General features: G+C 43.9%; 1 pseudogene; it reads left to right on the top strand.

The window, feature by feature from the left end:
- The first annotated feature begins 734 nt into the window (after positions 1–734).
- On the top strand, positions 735–10,453 carry LOC149743785 (metabotropic glycine receptor pseudogene; annotated as a pseudogene).
- The last annotated feature ends 2,198 nt before the right edge of the window (positions 10,454–12,651 follow it).

Here is a 12,651-nt window from a genome sequence, read left to right as displayed (position 1 = left end):
TGTTATGTTTCTTTGTTTTCCTTTTCCATACAATCCTGATGTTAAGATGATGTCTGCAATTTCAACAATATCAACGTTACTGGATTAATTTCCTTCAAATTTTTTAAAATAACAGCAAAAAGTTTATAAGCAGCTTACTACTCTAAACTTGTTCTTTATAAGTTTGTTTGGATTTACAAGTTTCTGCTCTTCATCAATGAGGAACTGTCATTAGTTAGTGTATCCTATGTGTGCATGATCCTGGGCACTTGAAGATCTCAACTTGCAGAAGCTCCTGTGTTCGGATGGAGAGACGAGTCCTAAACTGATCATGAAGTAAACCCCCATTATGCCCAAGGTACTATGCTGATGAAAGCTATATCATGAATTATAACAACATATGGGTACACATGGTGTGAGGGGCTTCCCTCCAGCAAGGGAAGCAGGCAAAATCGAGCAGAGACAAAATAATCCATTTCCCATCTTTGCTATCCACAAAGTCCATATTTCGGTAAACTTTGTTTCAAATTTTTTGGTTGTTCTTATTTCTTAATAAGAAAAAGAGACGACCCTTGCATTGAATGGAGTTGAGCTTTGAATAATTAATTTGGTGTAATTTTTTTGTGAAGGTCGTATTGGTCCTTTCCTGCACTGCTGAATGTCAGGTCAGTGTCATGGGACGTTGTTTGGAGACATACTTTGCCTCAGCACATTCAGGATTCTCCTAACATAAGTGCCATTTCCTGGCGTTTTCTTCCCTTGTGATCAGGAAGTTCTTCAAGTGTCTTTAGTTTACAGAACCATTTTGTGTGCATGGGGGTAAGGGGATTAGGGAAACTAGCAATTTGGGTCAAAGCCCTAGTGACTCTATAGATGATACTGCGTTTGCACTTCACTGGGAATGCAGGAACAGCCCAAGTCATGATTTCACAGTGAAAAACAGAGGAGACGACTCTGGAAAGAGCAGGAGTGTTGTTAGAAGCGATGCTGACAGGGAGTAAGAGTTTTAAGGGTAAACTGGAGGCAGATGAGAATAAACTGCTAAGTAAAAAACATAAACATCTTGAGTAAGCTTTCTCAGTTAGAAATAGTTTTTTTTTCTTGCTAGATTTCAGGCATATTTTCATCCCTTAATTTGACTTTCTCCTCTTTCCACATTAAATGGATGGAAAAGTGTTACCAAAAAGTCAGGGGTTATAATGATGAAAAGCACATCTCAGAGCAGTGGTTCTCAAAGTGTGTTCCCTGGACCAGCAGTTTTAACATCACAGGGGAATTTGTTAGGAATGCAAATTCTCAGGCCTTATTCTAGACCTACCAAGTCAGCAGTTTGGGGGCTAAGGCCACTAATTTGTGCTTTGACAAAAGTTCTCCAGGTATATCTAGTGTGTATCAACATTTGAGAACCACTGGTGTAGTGATTAAGGGTATGACATCTGGAGCCAGATAGCTGTAGTACTTAGGGCAATTCATTTGTTTGTTTGTTTCCCATCTGTAAAATGGTAGCTGTACCAAACTCACAGTGTGGTAATGGAGACTAAATGAGCTAAAGTGTGTAAAATCCTTAGAGCAATGCCTGGCCACTGTAAGTGCTATATAAATGATTAGGTGATGATGATAATCTCTTTATAGGTGTTATTTTCATTTTTTCCCCCCACAGGGTACATTTCACAATTTACAGCACAGCTTTTTGTTTACCAGGAGAGCTTCTCCCCTATTATCTTAGAGTTATTTTCCATGGCTCAAAGCAGCATTTCTCAGCATGTGCTCCATGGCTTATTTGCATCAAAACCACCTGTGGTGCTTATTAAAATGCAGATTCTTAACTTCCCCCCAGACCTACAGCAGTGATCAGAATTCTCTAGTGACTCTTCTTCACCCAGAAATTTCAAAACCACCACCCTTGGATAACAAAGACTATGATCTTCATTTTGCAAATGGGAACGTGAGGCACAGGGGGTAGCATAAGCTCAGGGAAATCCAGAATCTCAGTAAGACCACGAATAAGAACTGGATTTCTGATTTTGTGTTCTATTGACAGATTATGCTGCTTCTTTGTGGCTTTATTTGCTTTATCAAGAATTTGATTCGGGTTGTGCCACTTTGTTTACTGAGACCTAGCATTATTTAACCTAAAAATAACATTTACATTATAAATCTAGAACTATCAAAAATGATGAGTTCCGAAAAATATACCTGGACCATTATCCATCACTCAGCTAAAACTGTTTCAGTTGTGGCTGTATCTAATACATCACTATTTTTTTTTTTAAGTTAAGTATTCTTAAAAATTAATTAAATTTTTTTGGCTGCGCTGGGTCTTCGTTGCTGTGCCTGGGCTTTCTCTAGTTGCGGACAGTGGGGGCTACTCTTCGTTGCGGTGTGTGGGCTTCTCATTGCGGTGGCTTCTCTTGTTGCGGAGCATGGGCTGTAGGCGCACAGGCTTCAGTAGTTGTGCCTCGTGGGCTCTAGAGCGCAGGCTCAGTAGTTGTAGCGCACGGGCTTAGTTGCTCCGCAGCAGGTGGGATCTTCCTGGACCAGGGCTCGAACCCATGGGCCCTACGCTGGCAGGTGGATTCTTTTTTTTTTTTTTGCGGTATGCGGGCCTCTCACTGTTGTGGCCTCTTCCGTTGCGGAGCACAGGCTCCGGACGCGCAGGCTCAGTGGCCATGGCTCACGGGCCTAGCCGCTCGGCAGCATGTGGGATCTTCCCAGACCGGGGCACGAACCTGTGTCCCCTGCATCGGCAGGTGGACTCTCAACCACTGTGCCACCAGGGAAGCCCTGGCAGGTGGATTCTTAACCACTGCACCACCAGGGAAGTCCCTAATACATCACTCTTATGTTAAAGATGAACTAAAAGGGCTCACAGAGGTTGAGGAAACTGTCAAAAGTCACATGACTAGACATCAGCAGTGTGGAAATCAGAGCTTGGTCTCCCAACTGCCAATCCAGTGTCCTTTCGCCATATCCCACTGTCCTAATCCTTGCTGATTTAAATGATTTAAAGGAGCACTTAAATTTTAGAAACAACTTTACCTATACTGCTCACATAAAATCTGGTCTCAGCAGTTTTTTTTAACCTCCTTTAATTTCTTTTACTTAAAGATATGCTAATATCACATCTTCCTTTTTACAGTAATGATAAATCAATAATATACTGACAACTAATAACTCAAAGCTCCACTGCATAATGCTTTTTCATCAGTGCAAATTTGACTGTTCTAAAGCAGTTAGATTGACTTTTCAGGCTGTGATGAAAACGCTTTGGGCCTTGTCACACAGGGCCTACAGGTCTTGTATACACTGACCTATTACAGTCAAGCTCCCACACAGTATTAATATGCATTTAGATAACTTAGCTCTTAACTTGAGGCTACACAGGGATATTTATCTCCTCTACAAATCACGCTCGTGTAATTGGTGGGACAGAGGTGCTATTCATGCCAGGATCACTTGATTATCCTATAAAATGATTTTCTTTTTGTCTCAATTGTTTGTATTTTTTATATTATATATGAACTTCATCTTAATGCAGTCATCTTTTCCCATTTCTCTTTCCTGCTAAGTTTCTTTTCATCTTACCCTTAGCTAGTTCACTACTACTTACTACCTAGTTAACTACTCCTCATTTTTACATCTTAGCTCAACTGTTACCTCCTCATAGAAGTCTTCCTTTTCTTTCTCTCTCTCTATAAGAATCTCCCTGCCCCCATACCATGCACTCTTTGTAACTTTACAGCGTTTATTTCTTCATGGCACTGATCACAATATGTAATTTTAAAATTTATTTGTTTGCTTTTTTATTGTTTCTCTCTCTATACACTTGACTGTGAGGTCCATGTGTCCATCATGCAGGTGTCTGCCCGAGTACTAAGCATGATGCCTGATACACAGCAGAGGCTAAGCCAACATTTGTTGAATGAATATGTCTGTGAGTTGCTGTGGAATTTTGTAGTCTGCTTAGAGGGGTATGAGTATGTGTTATATCTTGGTCCCCTATGATAACTTCTTTTGGATGATCTCCTTCAGTGACAGACACTGACATAGACGTAGGGTTGTCTATCTACTCAGTTAGTTTCCTTGACTCCAGATCTATTAAATGGACAGGCCTCCTAGACCATTTGGACCATGGTACCTTATCGTGAGTAAACCTAGGTTTTCTAGATCATTCTAGACCACGATGTACTATCTTCCAGAGCTTGTATTCTATGGTAGCCTCTGGTCACAGGTGGTTATTGAGCACTTGAAATGTAGCTAGTATGAAGTTCCATATGCTGTGAGTGTAAAATACACATTGGATTCTGAGGATTTAGTATAAAAATGTAGAATATCTCATTAATACCTGTCATACTGTTTACTTATTGAATAACATTTTGGGTCTATTGGGCTAAATAAAATATATTATTACATTTAATTTCACTTTTTTTCTTTTTACTCTTAAAAAGTGCTACTGGAACATTTGAGATTATATATGTGGATCACATTTGTGACTCACATTATATTTCTATTGGGCAGTGTTGTTCTAGACCTAACTAGTTCACCTCTGTTGTTTGGCAGTGTGGACTGAAGGTGATCCCCTGAAGGGAATGCCCAAATTGCAAGAGCCTCTCATAGCCTGCTCCATTCTTGTTAGCTGTGCACTAGGGGAAGAACTGGCACTCCAGGAGAGTGGCTCAGGTGTCATTTCAGTACTCCCTCAGTGTCAGATCACGAGGCCCACATACAGTTTGCATCCCGAGACACAGAAACTTCAAATATATTGTTAGTGTCCATATATCTTGCTTAAAATAATGATAGGACCAGAACCCAGATCTTTCAATTATGCTAAGTCATTGAATTACTTATAGAAGGACTGACTAATAAAATTATATCTTCCTTTTAAAATGCAATACTAGAAAATTTTAAAGGATTGTTAATTAGTTATACAGGTTTTCTTTAAAAAAATCAATTAATGATGAAATTACACCAGTCTTTACACAACTAAATAGAAAATCATATTGTATACTCTGATAAATTAAACAAACAGAAACTCCTATTATTGCCACGTGTGCTATAGTAGAGGATTAAACTGGGATGACCTTTATTTGGCAAAAGCGTATACACTGCAAAGCAAAATTTAAACAAGTCAGATATGAACATGAACTCTACTTGTAAATAAACACAAATCTAATAACCATTCTTTGCAAAGCTATAAAAACTCCCTTGGAGACCATACACTGCAGTTTGGAAAACTGGTTGCTATGTCTTATTCCAAAAGCCCTCACCACTGACACATCAGGCAGACTTCTCTTCTTAGGTAAGGAGATGGATTCCTAAATAATTAGCTTCATCATCATTATCTTCTGGTTCATTCATTAGTTTAGCAAATATTTAGTGGGAACCAACTATGTGCCAGGCATCTGTGTGTTCTAGGTGCTCAAGATGCTACAGTGACCAATGCAGACAAACTTTTGCTCTTTGGAGCTTAAATTTTTGTGCTTAGGTATTTTCTCAACAGGAAGAATAAAATGAAAGGATAAAGCAAATCTAAGCAGTGCTACCTTAGAATGCCACAGGTAACTTTTTTTTTTTTTTTAAGTTGGGAATCGAAGTGAATTTGAGACTTTCTATCCTGTGTCTTTCTTGGGGAATTTGAAAGTGGAGGTGCATATGGAAGGTGGAGGTGCATAAAACCATACCTATCCAAAGTACTAATTAGTATTTTCAGAATGAAAATGTCAGAAGACCCTATTAAAGCTTCAAATAAAACCATTAGACTGTGTTAAGGGATTTTCCAATCATTCTGGGGGGTCTTGGCATACTTATTCAGGTCTTCTTTCTTCTTCTGGGACATCCCAACCTATAGTTAACCAGATGTCTTAGTTCTTACATCCATTAATTCTAGGAACTCCCAGTCAGAATGGCTTCCCTTCCCGCCCAACAGACTCATTCTCATTCTCTCACAGTCCGAGTCCTGCCCCGGCACATATTCTCTCCCTTCCACATATTCACTTGCTTACACTTCCACAGGTTCCCCTTCATCCCTTTCAAGCAGAGAGGCTCCTTTAATATGGCATTTTCCCCTTAAAGTTCAGCCGGTAGATGTCTCCATTACTCCCTTATAGCGAAGACCTCGGCAAGTAGGGTTTAATCATTTCTTTAACCGACAACAAGGAAGAAGATTTGATAATTTGCCCAAAATGAGCAGATGCTCGGGAGGACACGTCTCCATCCTACGTCCCTTCCCTCCGATTTAAGCCACAAATGAAAACTACTTTCTCCCTCTTTACCAGGCAAAAGGAAAGGCTGATTTAACTAAGCATGCAAGATGCCAACACCCTCCTCCTCGGTACATCCAAGTTTCCTTCGCTCTGAGCCACCACAAGTCTGCTTCTCCCTTCACTCCGCCCACCCCACCTCTCACCCCCTCAGGTTCCCGAGTCATCAGGGAACGCGAGCGGGTGAAAGGACTCAGCGAAGCTGCATTCCGCGCCACCGCCTCCTCCTGCGCCTCGGGTTCAGCACTGGACAGCTCCCGCACCAGCCCAACAAACGGCAGTCGGCTGATTGACAGAGGAGCCGGCCAAACAGGGCACAAGACGACTTGAAGCCGCCCTACCAGGGTTTGGTTGCGGCCAAGCCGCCTCTTTAAACCGGCTTTCCTCCCGAGAGCAGGGAGAGGCAGGAGTGTGGTTTGTGGCCAAACTTAAAGACTCCAATTAACCAGCTGCCTAGCCCTCGTGGTTCCGGAAAGACAAACGCCTTAAAAGAAACCCTAGCTGCTACGCTCGCGGTGCGGGTCTGGGCGCGCGCGCTCCGCGCCTCGGGGCGAAGCGGACGAGGAGGAGCCTGAGCCGGGAGGCGGGAACGACCTGCCACGGGCGAGACGATGGAGCAGTGTCCTTGGCGGCCGCGGCGGCGGCAGCAGCAGCAGCAGCAGCAGCAGCAGCAGCTCCTGAACACACCTCAATGAGAGCGGCGGTGGAAGCTGCTAAGCAGAAAGACGTAAGCAGGCCAACTATAGCTGCCGGCGGCGAGAGGGGATGTAAGGTGCCGGGCTCCAGGCTGCGAGGTGCGCAATCCCGAGCAGACCCATGGTGGAGCAGGAGCAGCCGGCGTTGCCACAGGTGATCTGATCTCCTGCGACGGTAGCTCAGTCAGCCGCGCGTATTTCAGAACATCCCTACTTTAAAGTCCTTTTGGACTGGGTGCCAGCTGAAAAGGGGGAAGACTCCTAGAAAAAGTCTTAGTGCTGATAGATTGACGACCAAAATTTAAAAAGTGACTCCCTCCGTTACCTCCTCTCCTTGCTGCGAGGCAGATGGGAGCCATGGCTAACCCCTTACTCTGCTGCCTCCTGCTCGTTCACCTGGGATTGGGAGCTGCCGGCGCCAGCCGCGACCCTCCAAGTCGGACGGATTCCTCTCCAGAGAAGGCCCTGAGGGCGAAGCAGCACGCCCAGCAGCCGGCTCGAGCCTCTGCCTCGGACCCCTCGGCTCCCTGGAGCCGCTCCACCGACGGCACCATCTTGGCGCAGAAAATCGCCGAGGAGGTGCCCATGGACGTGGCCTCTTACCTCTACACCGGGGACTCCCACCAGCTGAAGCGAGCCAACTGCTCCAGCCGCTACGAGTTGGCGGGCCTGCCGGGGAAGTCGCCTGCCCTAGCCAGCTCCCATTCCTCCTTGCACGGGGCGCTGGACACGCTGACACACGCCACCAACTTCCTCAACATGATGCTGCAGAGCAATAAGTCGCGGGAGCAGAACTCGCAGGACGACCTGGAGTGGTACCGGGCACTGGTGCGGAGCCTCCTGGAGGGTGAGCCCAGCATCTCCCGGGCGGCCATCACCTTCAGCACCGAGTCGCTGTCCGCCCCAGCCCCGCAGGTCTTCCTCCAGGCCACGCGCGAGGAGAGTCGCATCCTGCTCCAGGACCTGTCCTCCTCAGCACACCACCTGGCCAACGCCACGCTGGAGACCGAGTGGTTCCGCGGCCTCCGGCGCAAGTGGAGGACTCACTTGCACCGCCGCGGCTCCAATCAGGGGCCCCGGGGCCTGGGCCACAGCTGGCGGCGCAGGGACGGTCTTAGCGGGGACAAGAGCCACGTCAAGTGGTCTCCGCCTTATCTGGAGTGCGAGAACGGCAGTTACAAGCCCGGGTGGTTGGTCACTCTCTCCGCTGCTTTCTACGGGTTGCAGCCTAACCTGGTCCCGGAATTCAGGTAGGGAGGGAAAAAAGATCAAAGCAAAGCCTTCCTTCCGGGTTCATGGGTAGGTGCGCGTGTGGGGAAGGAACACTGTGGCTGTGACATTTAGGCCTCCCACCTTCAAAGCAGAGACCCAGGCTGAGGGACACCCCACGCAGGCGCAAGTGCTTAGGGACAAGAAGTGCCCCGCATTTGTCAGCTTCAGACACTCAGCAAAAGCTCTTCTCTCAAATCAGTTCCCCTGCAAGGGGCAAGGGACGGGAGCTCTTGGTAGAGCTGAGAGATGCCCTATGTTTCTCTCTAGCCCTCGGGAGAGCAGGGAGGGGAGTTCCCGGTCAGGGGTGATGCACTGCACCCTGGCAAGCTCAGGGCATGCCAGCCAGGCACAGAGTGGCGTGCCAACTCACAAGAGTAGGAAAGGGAGTGGGAAGAAAAGAGTTCGTTATTCCCGCTACTTCGGGATAGCCTCTACCTACTTCCTCCTACGTGTGTAGTTTGAGGCGCCAGTCTGTTGTTAGTCAGTTACCAGAGCGCCTAATGAAAACGCTGCAATCCCCTGGGCAGTTCTGTCCCTTCAGCAGTGAGTCAGTCCCAGCAGCACAGCTGTCTCTAGGATCCATACTTTGCAGTTTGACAGGTGCGCTCCTTCTACTTGTCTCCCTCCTTCCCTCAACCCATCTCCCATTCCTTGGTCCCCTCTTTCTCCTGTTTTCTGTGTTAGGCACACCTAGGGGTTCTCTGGCCCTTCACATACACACACTTTATAAATGAACCTGGTTGAGTCATCCTAGGGAGGGAGGGATCAGTTCTCACTGAATGCACTCAGGGAGCTCAGAGAAAATTTAGTAACAGTTCTGTATTTCCTGCCTCAAGGTGTAGCATTTGTGGGAAGATGAGAATTTGCAGATTAGCAGGTGGTAACTTGTGCCCTGGGACGTGCCTGATTTTTGGGGTGAGGGACTTTTAGAAGTAGCCCTGTTGAGTGAACATGAGGAACAGGAAGGAAAGAGTGGAAACTCCAAAGAAGGCCTGGGAGAAGGCCACAGATTGACTGGTATCCTCCCCAATTCCCAATGGGAAGAAGGTCTTGGGGGTTGAGGTTGCTTCTGTACTTTTTGGGAAACTGGGCAAAAGTGAGAAACCTGTGTGTGTTTTAATGCCCTTTTGGTACAACAAGGACAGGATGATGACCTGGTGAAAGTTACCAGGGGGAGTACTGGGTGGGCAAATGGGAGGAGTCAGAAAGCTTATTTGTCTTGGCACTGTTATTTACTGCTGAATGACCTCGAGAAAGTTGCTTAATCTCTCTGGGCCTCAACAACTTACCTATCAAGTAAGGGAGTTGAACTAGATGGTCTCTAGGGATCCATCCAGTTATAAAACTCTGTGGCTTTTAATGCTGGCAACACTTGAGAAGGTATAAATGAAAAGTAACCTCCTTTCTCTAATTCTGTATGACCATATTAAATGTTTTTTGTGTGTGTCTATCTCTTTAAAGGATCTTGTCTTAAACCAGCGTAACTCTTTCCTACTTTAAGGATAATCTTACTTCCTCCTGACTTCTGTAGGATCCTATTAGTAAAAGCTGAGCCCAGCTTTGAGTCTTTGCTATATTATTTGCTCAGAAAAGATCTGCAGATGCCATTCACTGCTAGAAAATTGCTTTTGGCCTTCGCATAAGCCTTTTCAGGGAGTCCCAGGGCCCAGGACTGAAAGATCAGTTGATCAATCGATCGATTGATCTATCCATTCATCCAGCTTACTAACGTGTATTGATACTTTATGTTAGGCTCTGTGCTAACTGCTTTGCATGTATTATCTTGATTAAGCCTCACGACAAACCTGAGTTAGGTTTTATTAGTTTCCCCGTTTTACAGAAAAGGAACCTGAAGCACAGAGAGATTAAGCTTCTTTCCTAAGATCACGCAGCAGTTAAGCAGCAGAGTCGGGATTTGAGCTCGACTCACACTTTTAACCACTATGCTAAACTCTGTCTCATGAAGGTGTCCTAGGAGTGCTGCATGTATTGCAGCTGCTGCATAAAAATATATGTATTTTCAAGGGTCAGATGTGAGACTGGGGATGAGAACCATTCATTTTCAGAAGTATTTCTCATAAGGCTCAGAAACCATAGGTCACCTACATGAACTCAGGCCTTCCGCAGGCCAAGATAAAAGGCTGAGACACCAGGGGTCATGTTGTGTAGGCTCACACGACCCGATCTAATTTTTGGACTATGTTCAGAAAATAGATTGTTTCCTCTGGCTGAGTCTCTTTAAGTGCCTTCCTAGTCATCAATGGTGTTCTTTAGCCAAGGCACGAAGCCAGGCCATTTAGTGTGTGGCTCTCTACAGAATCTGGCTCCTCCTAGCAGCACGCATGAAGAGCAGAATAAGTGCTCTCCTGTGAGTACTTTTGCCCCATGTCCCATGCTCCTCAAGTACTGTATTGAGGATTCGCACAGATGTTAATTATAGGAACTGGAAGAAATCTTAGATCAGATGGTTCTTCCTGTTTCATAAAGAAACAGATAAGAAAGGTGAAGTGACTTGTCCAAGAATCACATATCGAGCTTTTAACAACAGCAGAAATAGGATCCAGGCCTTCTGCCTCTGGTTCACACTATGCCATATATATATATAAATTTCAACGGGCCCTTTCTTTCTCTTCATACTCATAAAAGGCAAATGTTTTTGATGTTGTTGATGTTTTATCACCTAAGATGTGTATTCTAAACTTTTATAACGTAAGTGAATAATATTGTACAGGTATGGTAACAGGTAAACCTCAAATGAATTTCTGAGAAACCATGACTAGGCTCTAATCATGATTTTAAATCTATTTTGAATCTATAGAGTGTTATTTGCAAAAAGCCTTATCTGTAATAAAAAAAATTTGCTAATGATTTCCTCATGGAAGAGAAGAGGAGGATAAACTTTGTAGTTAAGACTTTCATTTAACTTCAGTTACTATTTCAGCTAATATTTCGCCAGGTCTTACTTACAAGGTTCAAGATTTAAATTATATTTTATTTTTAGAGAATTCAAATCTGAAATATGAAATTCAAAAGTAATGTGGAAAACATGGTCAACTACCTTCTTATATTAATGCTTATCACTGTAAAACACCTCTCAGAATAAATTTTATTCCCCTCTGCTTCAGAATGACACAGGTTTCTTACATTTTAAGGCCTAGTGTAAGACTCACATGTGAAGAGAAGTTTATTGCTCTTTTTTTCCCCCCCAAAATGGCATTAGTGTTTTACCTAAATGGCTCCTGAGTCTTGTTATAGACCTATAGTATAAACACTTAAGTTCTCATCTTCTATCCCAGCAAAAAAAAAAAGAGAGACTAACAATTTAAGGTATACTCTAAATTATTTTTATTTATCATCTTAGGTTTGTGATGTCCTTGCAGAGTTTTCTTCAAAGTTAAGTCCTTTGCTTTTGTATACTAATTTTTCTGTGTGGAACTTAAAGTACTATGGAGTTTGAGCCCATTCTAATGAACTCATAGACATATTCCTGGTGGTGGTTGGAACTGTTTAGTGCCTAGGATGAATATAAGGTACCTAAGTGTTTGTTGAATTTAAATTAAGGTAAAGGAACCTTTGGGAATTCTTACTTGATGAGCCGTAAGGGATTTTGGAATTCATTTGGTTTCTTTCCTCTTCTCATTGTACAGTGGAGGAAAGTGAGACCCAGAGGGCTAAAGGAATTTGCTAAGATTGGCACAGCTCTTTTGTGGTGGGTTAGAATTAATGGGAACCAATATATATTGAGCATCTACTATGTGTCAGATGTTTTATAAATATCCCACTGCATGTAGTTCTTAGTATTCTCAGGTAGTTACAACTTCAGGAAAGTTGAGCAACTTGCCCAGGGCAACACAGCTAGTAAATTAGGGAGCGTGAATTAAATTTAGATCTATCTAGCTATGAGGCTTGTATTGTCTTTCTACTACCCTATGACGCTATCTCTTAATTACCAATTTTGTTTTCACCTTGTTATTAAAAATGTAACACGGTATTGGCTTGAAATAATTAATATATTTGGCCAAATACGTGACAGACACTTGTTTTTTTGGCCAATCATATAATCAAGCATGTTGTATAGAGAGAAGAGTATTAGACTTGAGTCAGAACTTTGCCCTAAGTCCCAGTTTTGTCTCTGACTGGCTGTATTACCTGTCTGAAAATCAGTTTCTGCACAATTAAAACGTGGAAAGAGACTTGGCGATATCCATATACCTTTATAACTCTTTGTTCTATGAGTTCTTAAGCGACCTATCCAACGGGCAACAAGGAGGCTTTGGAAACAGGACTGATACACATAAATGCAGTACCTTGTGGAAATGATATTGATGGGGGAGGAACGTGCAGAAGAAGAGGACACCAAATGAATGTCAGGTGTGCATTTTTCCACAATAGTGTGGAAACGCCTTTTTAGAAACTTACATAAGTAACATTGGTGTCACTGAGTC

The sequence above is a fragment of the Delphinapterus leucas genome, unplaced genomic scaffold, assembly GCF_059928025.1.
Source record: "Delphinapterus leucas isolate spDelLeu-1000000601 "Yukka" unplaced genomic scaffold, BTC_Dleu_Yukka2 spDelLeu_asBTCV2_sq80, whole genome shotgun sequence".
In the NCBI taxonomy this organism is placed as follows: Eukaryota; Metazoa; Chordata; class Mammalia; order Artiodactyla; family Monodontidae; genus Delphinapterus; species Delphinapterus leucas.
Note: the sequence above shows the minus strand (reverse complement) of the source record. Positions and strands in the feature narration are given on the sequence as shown.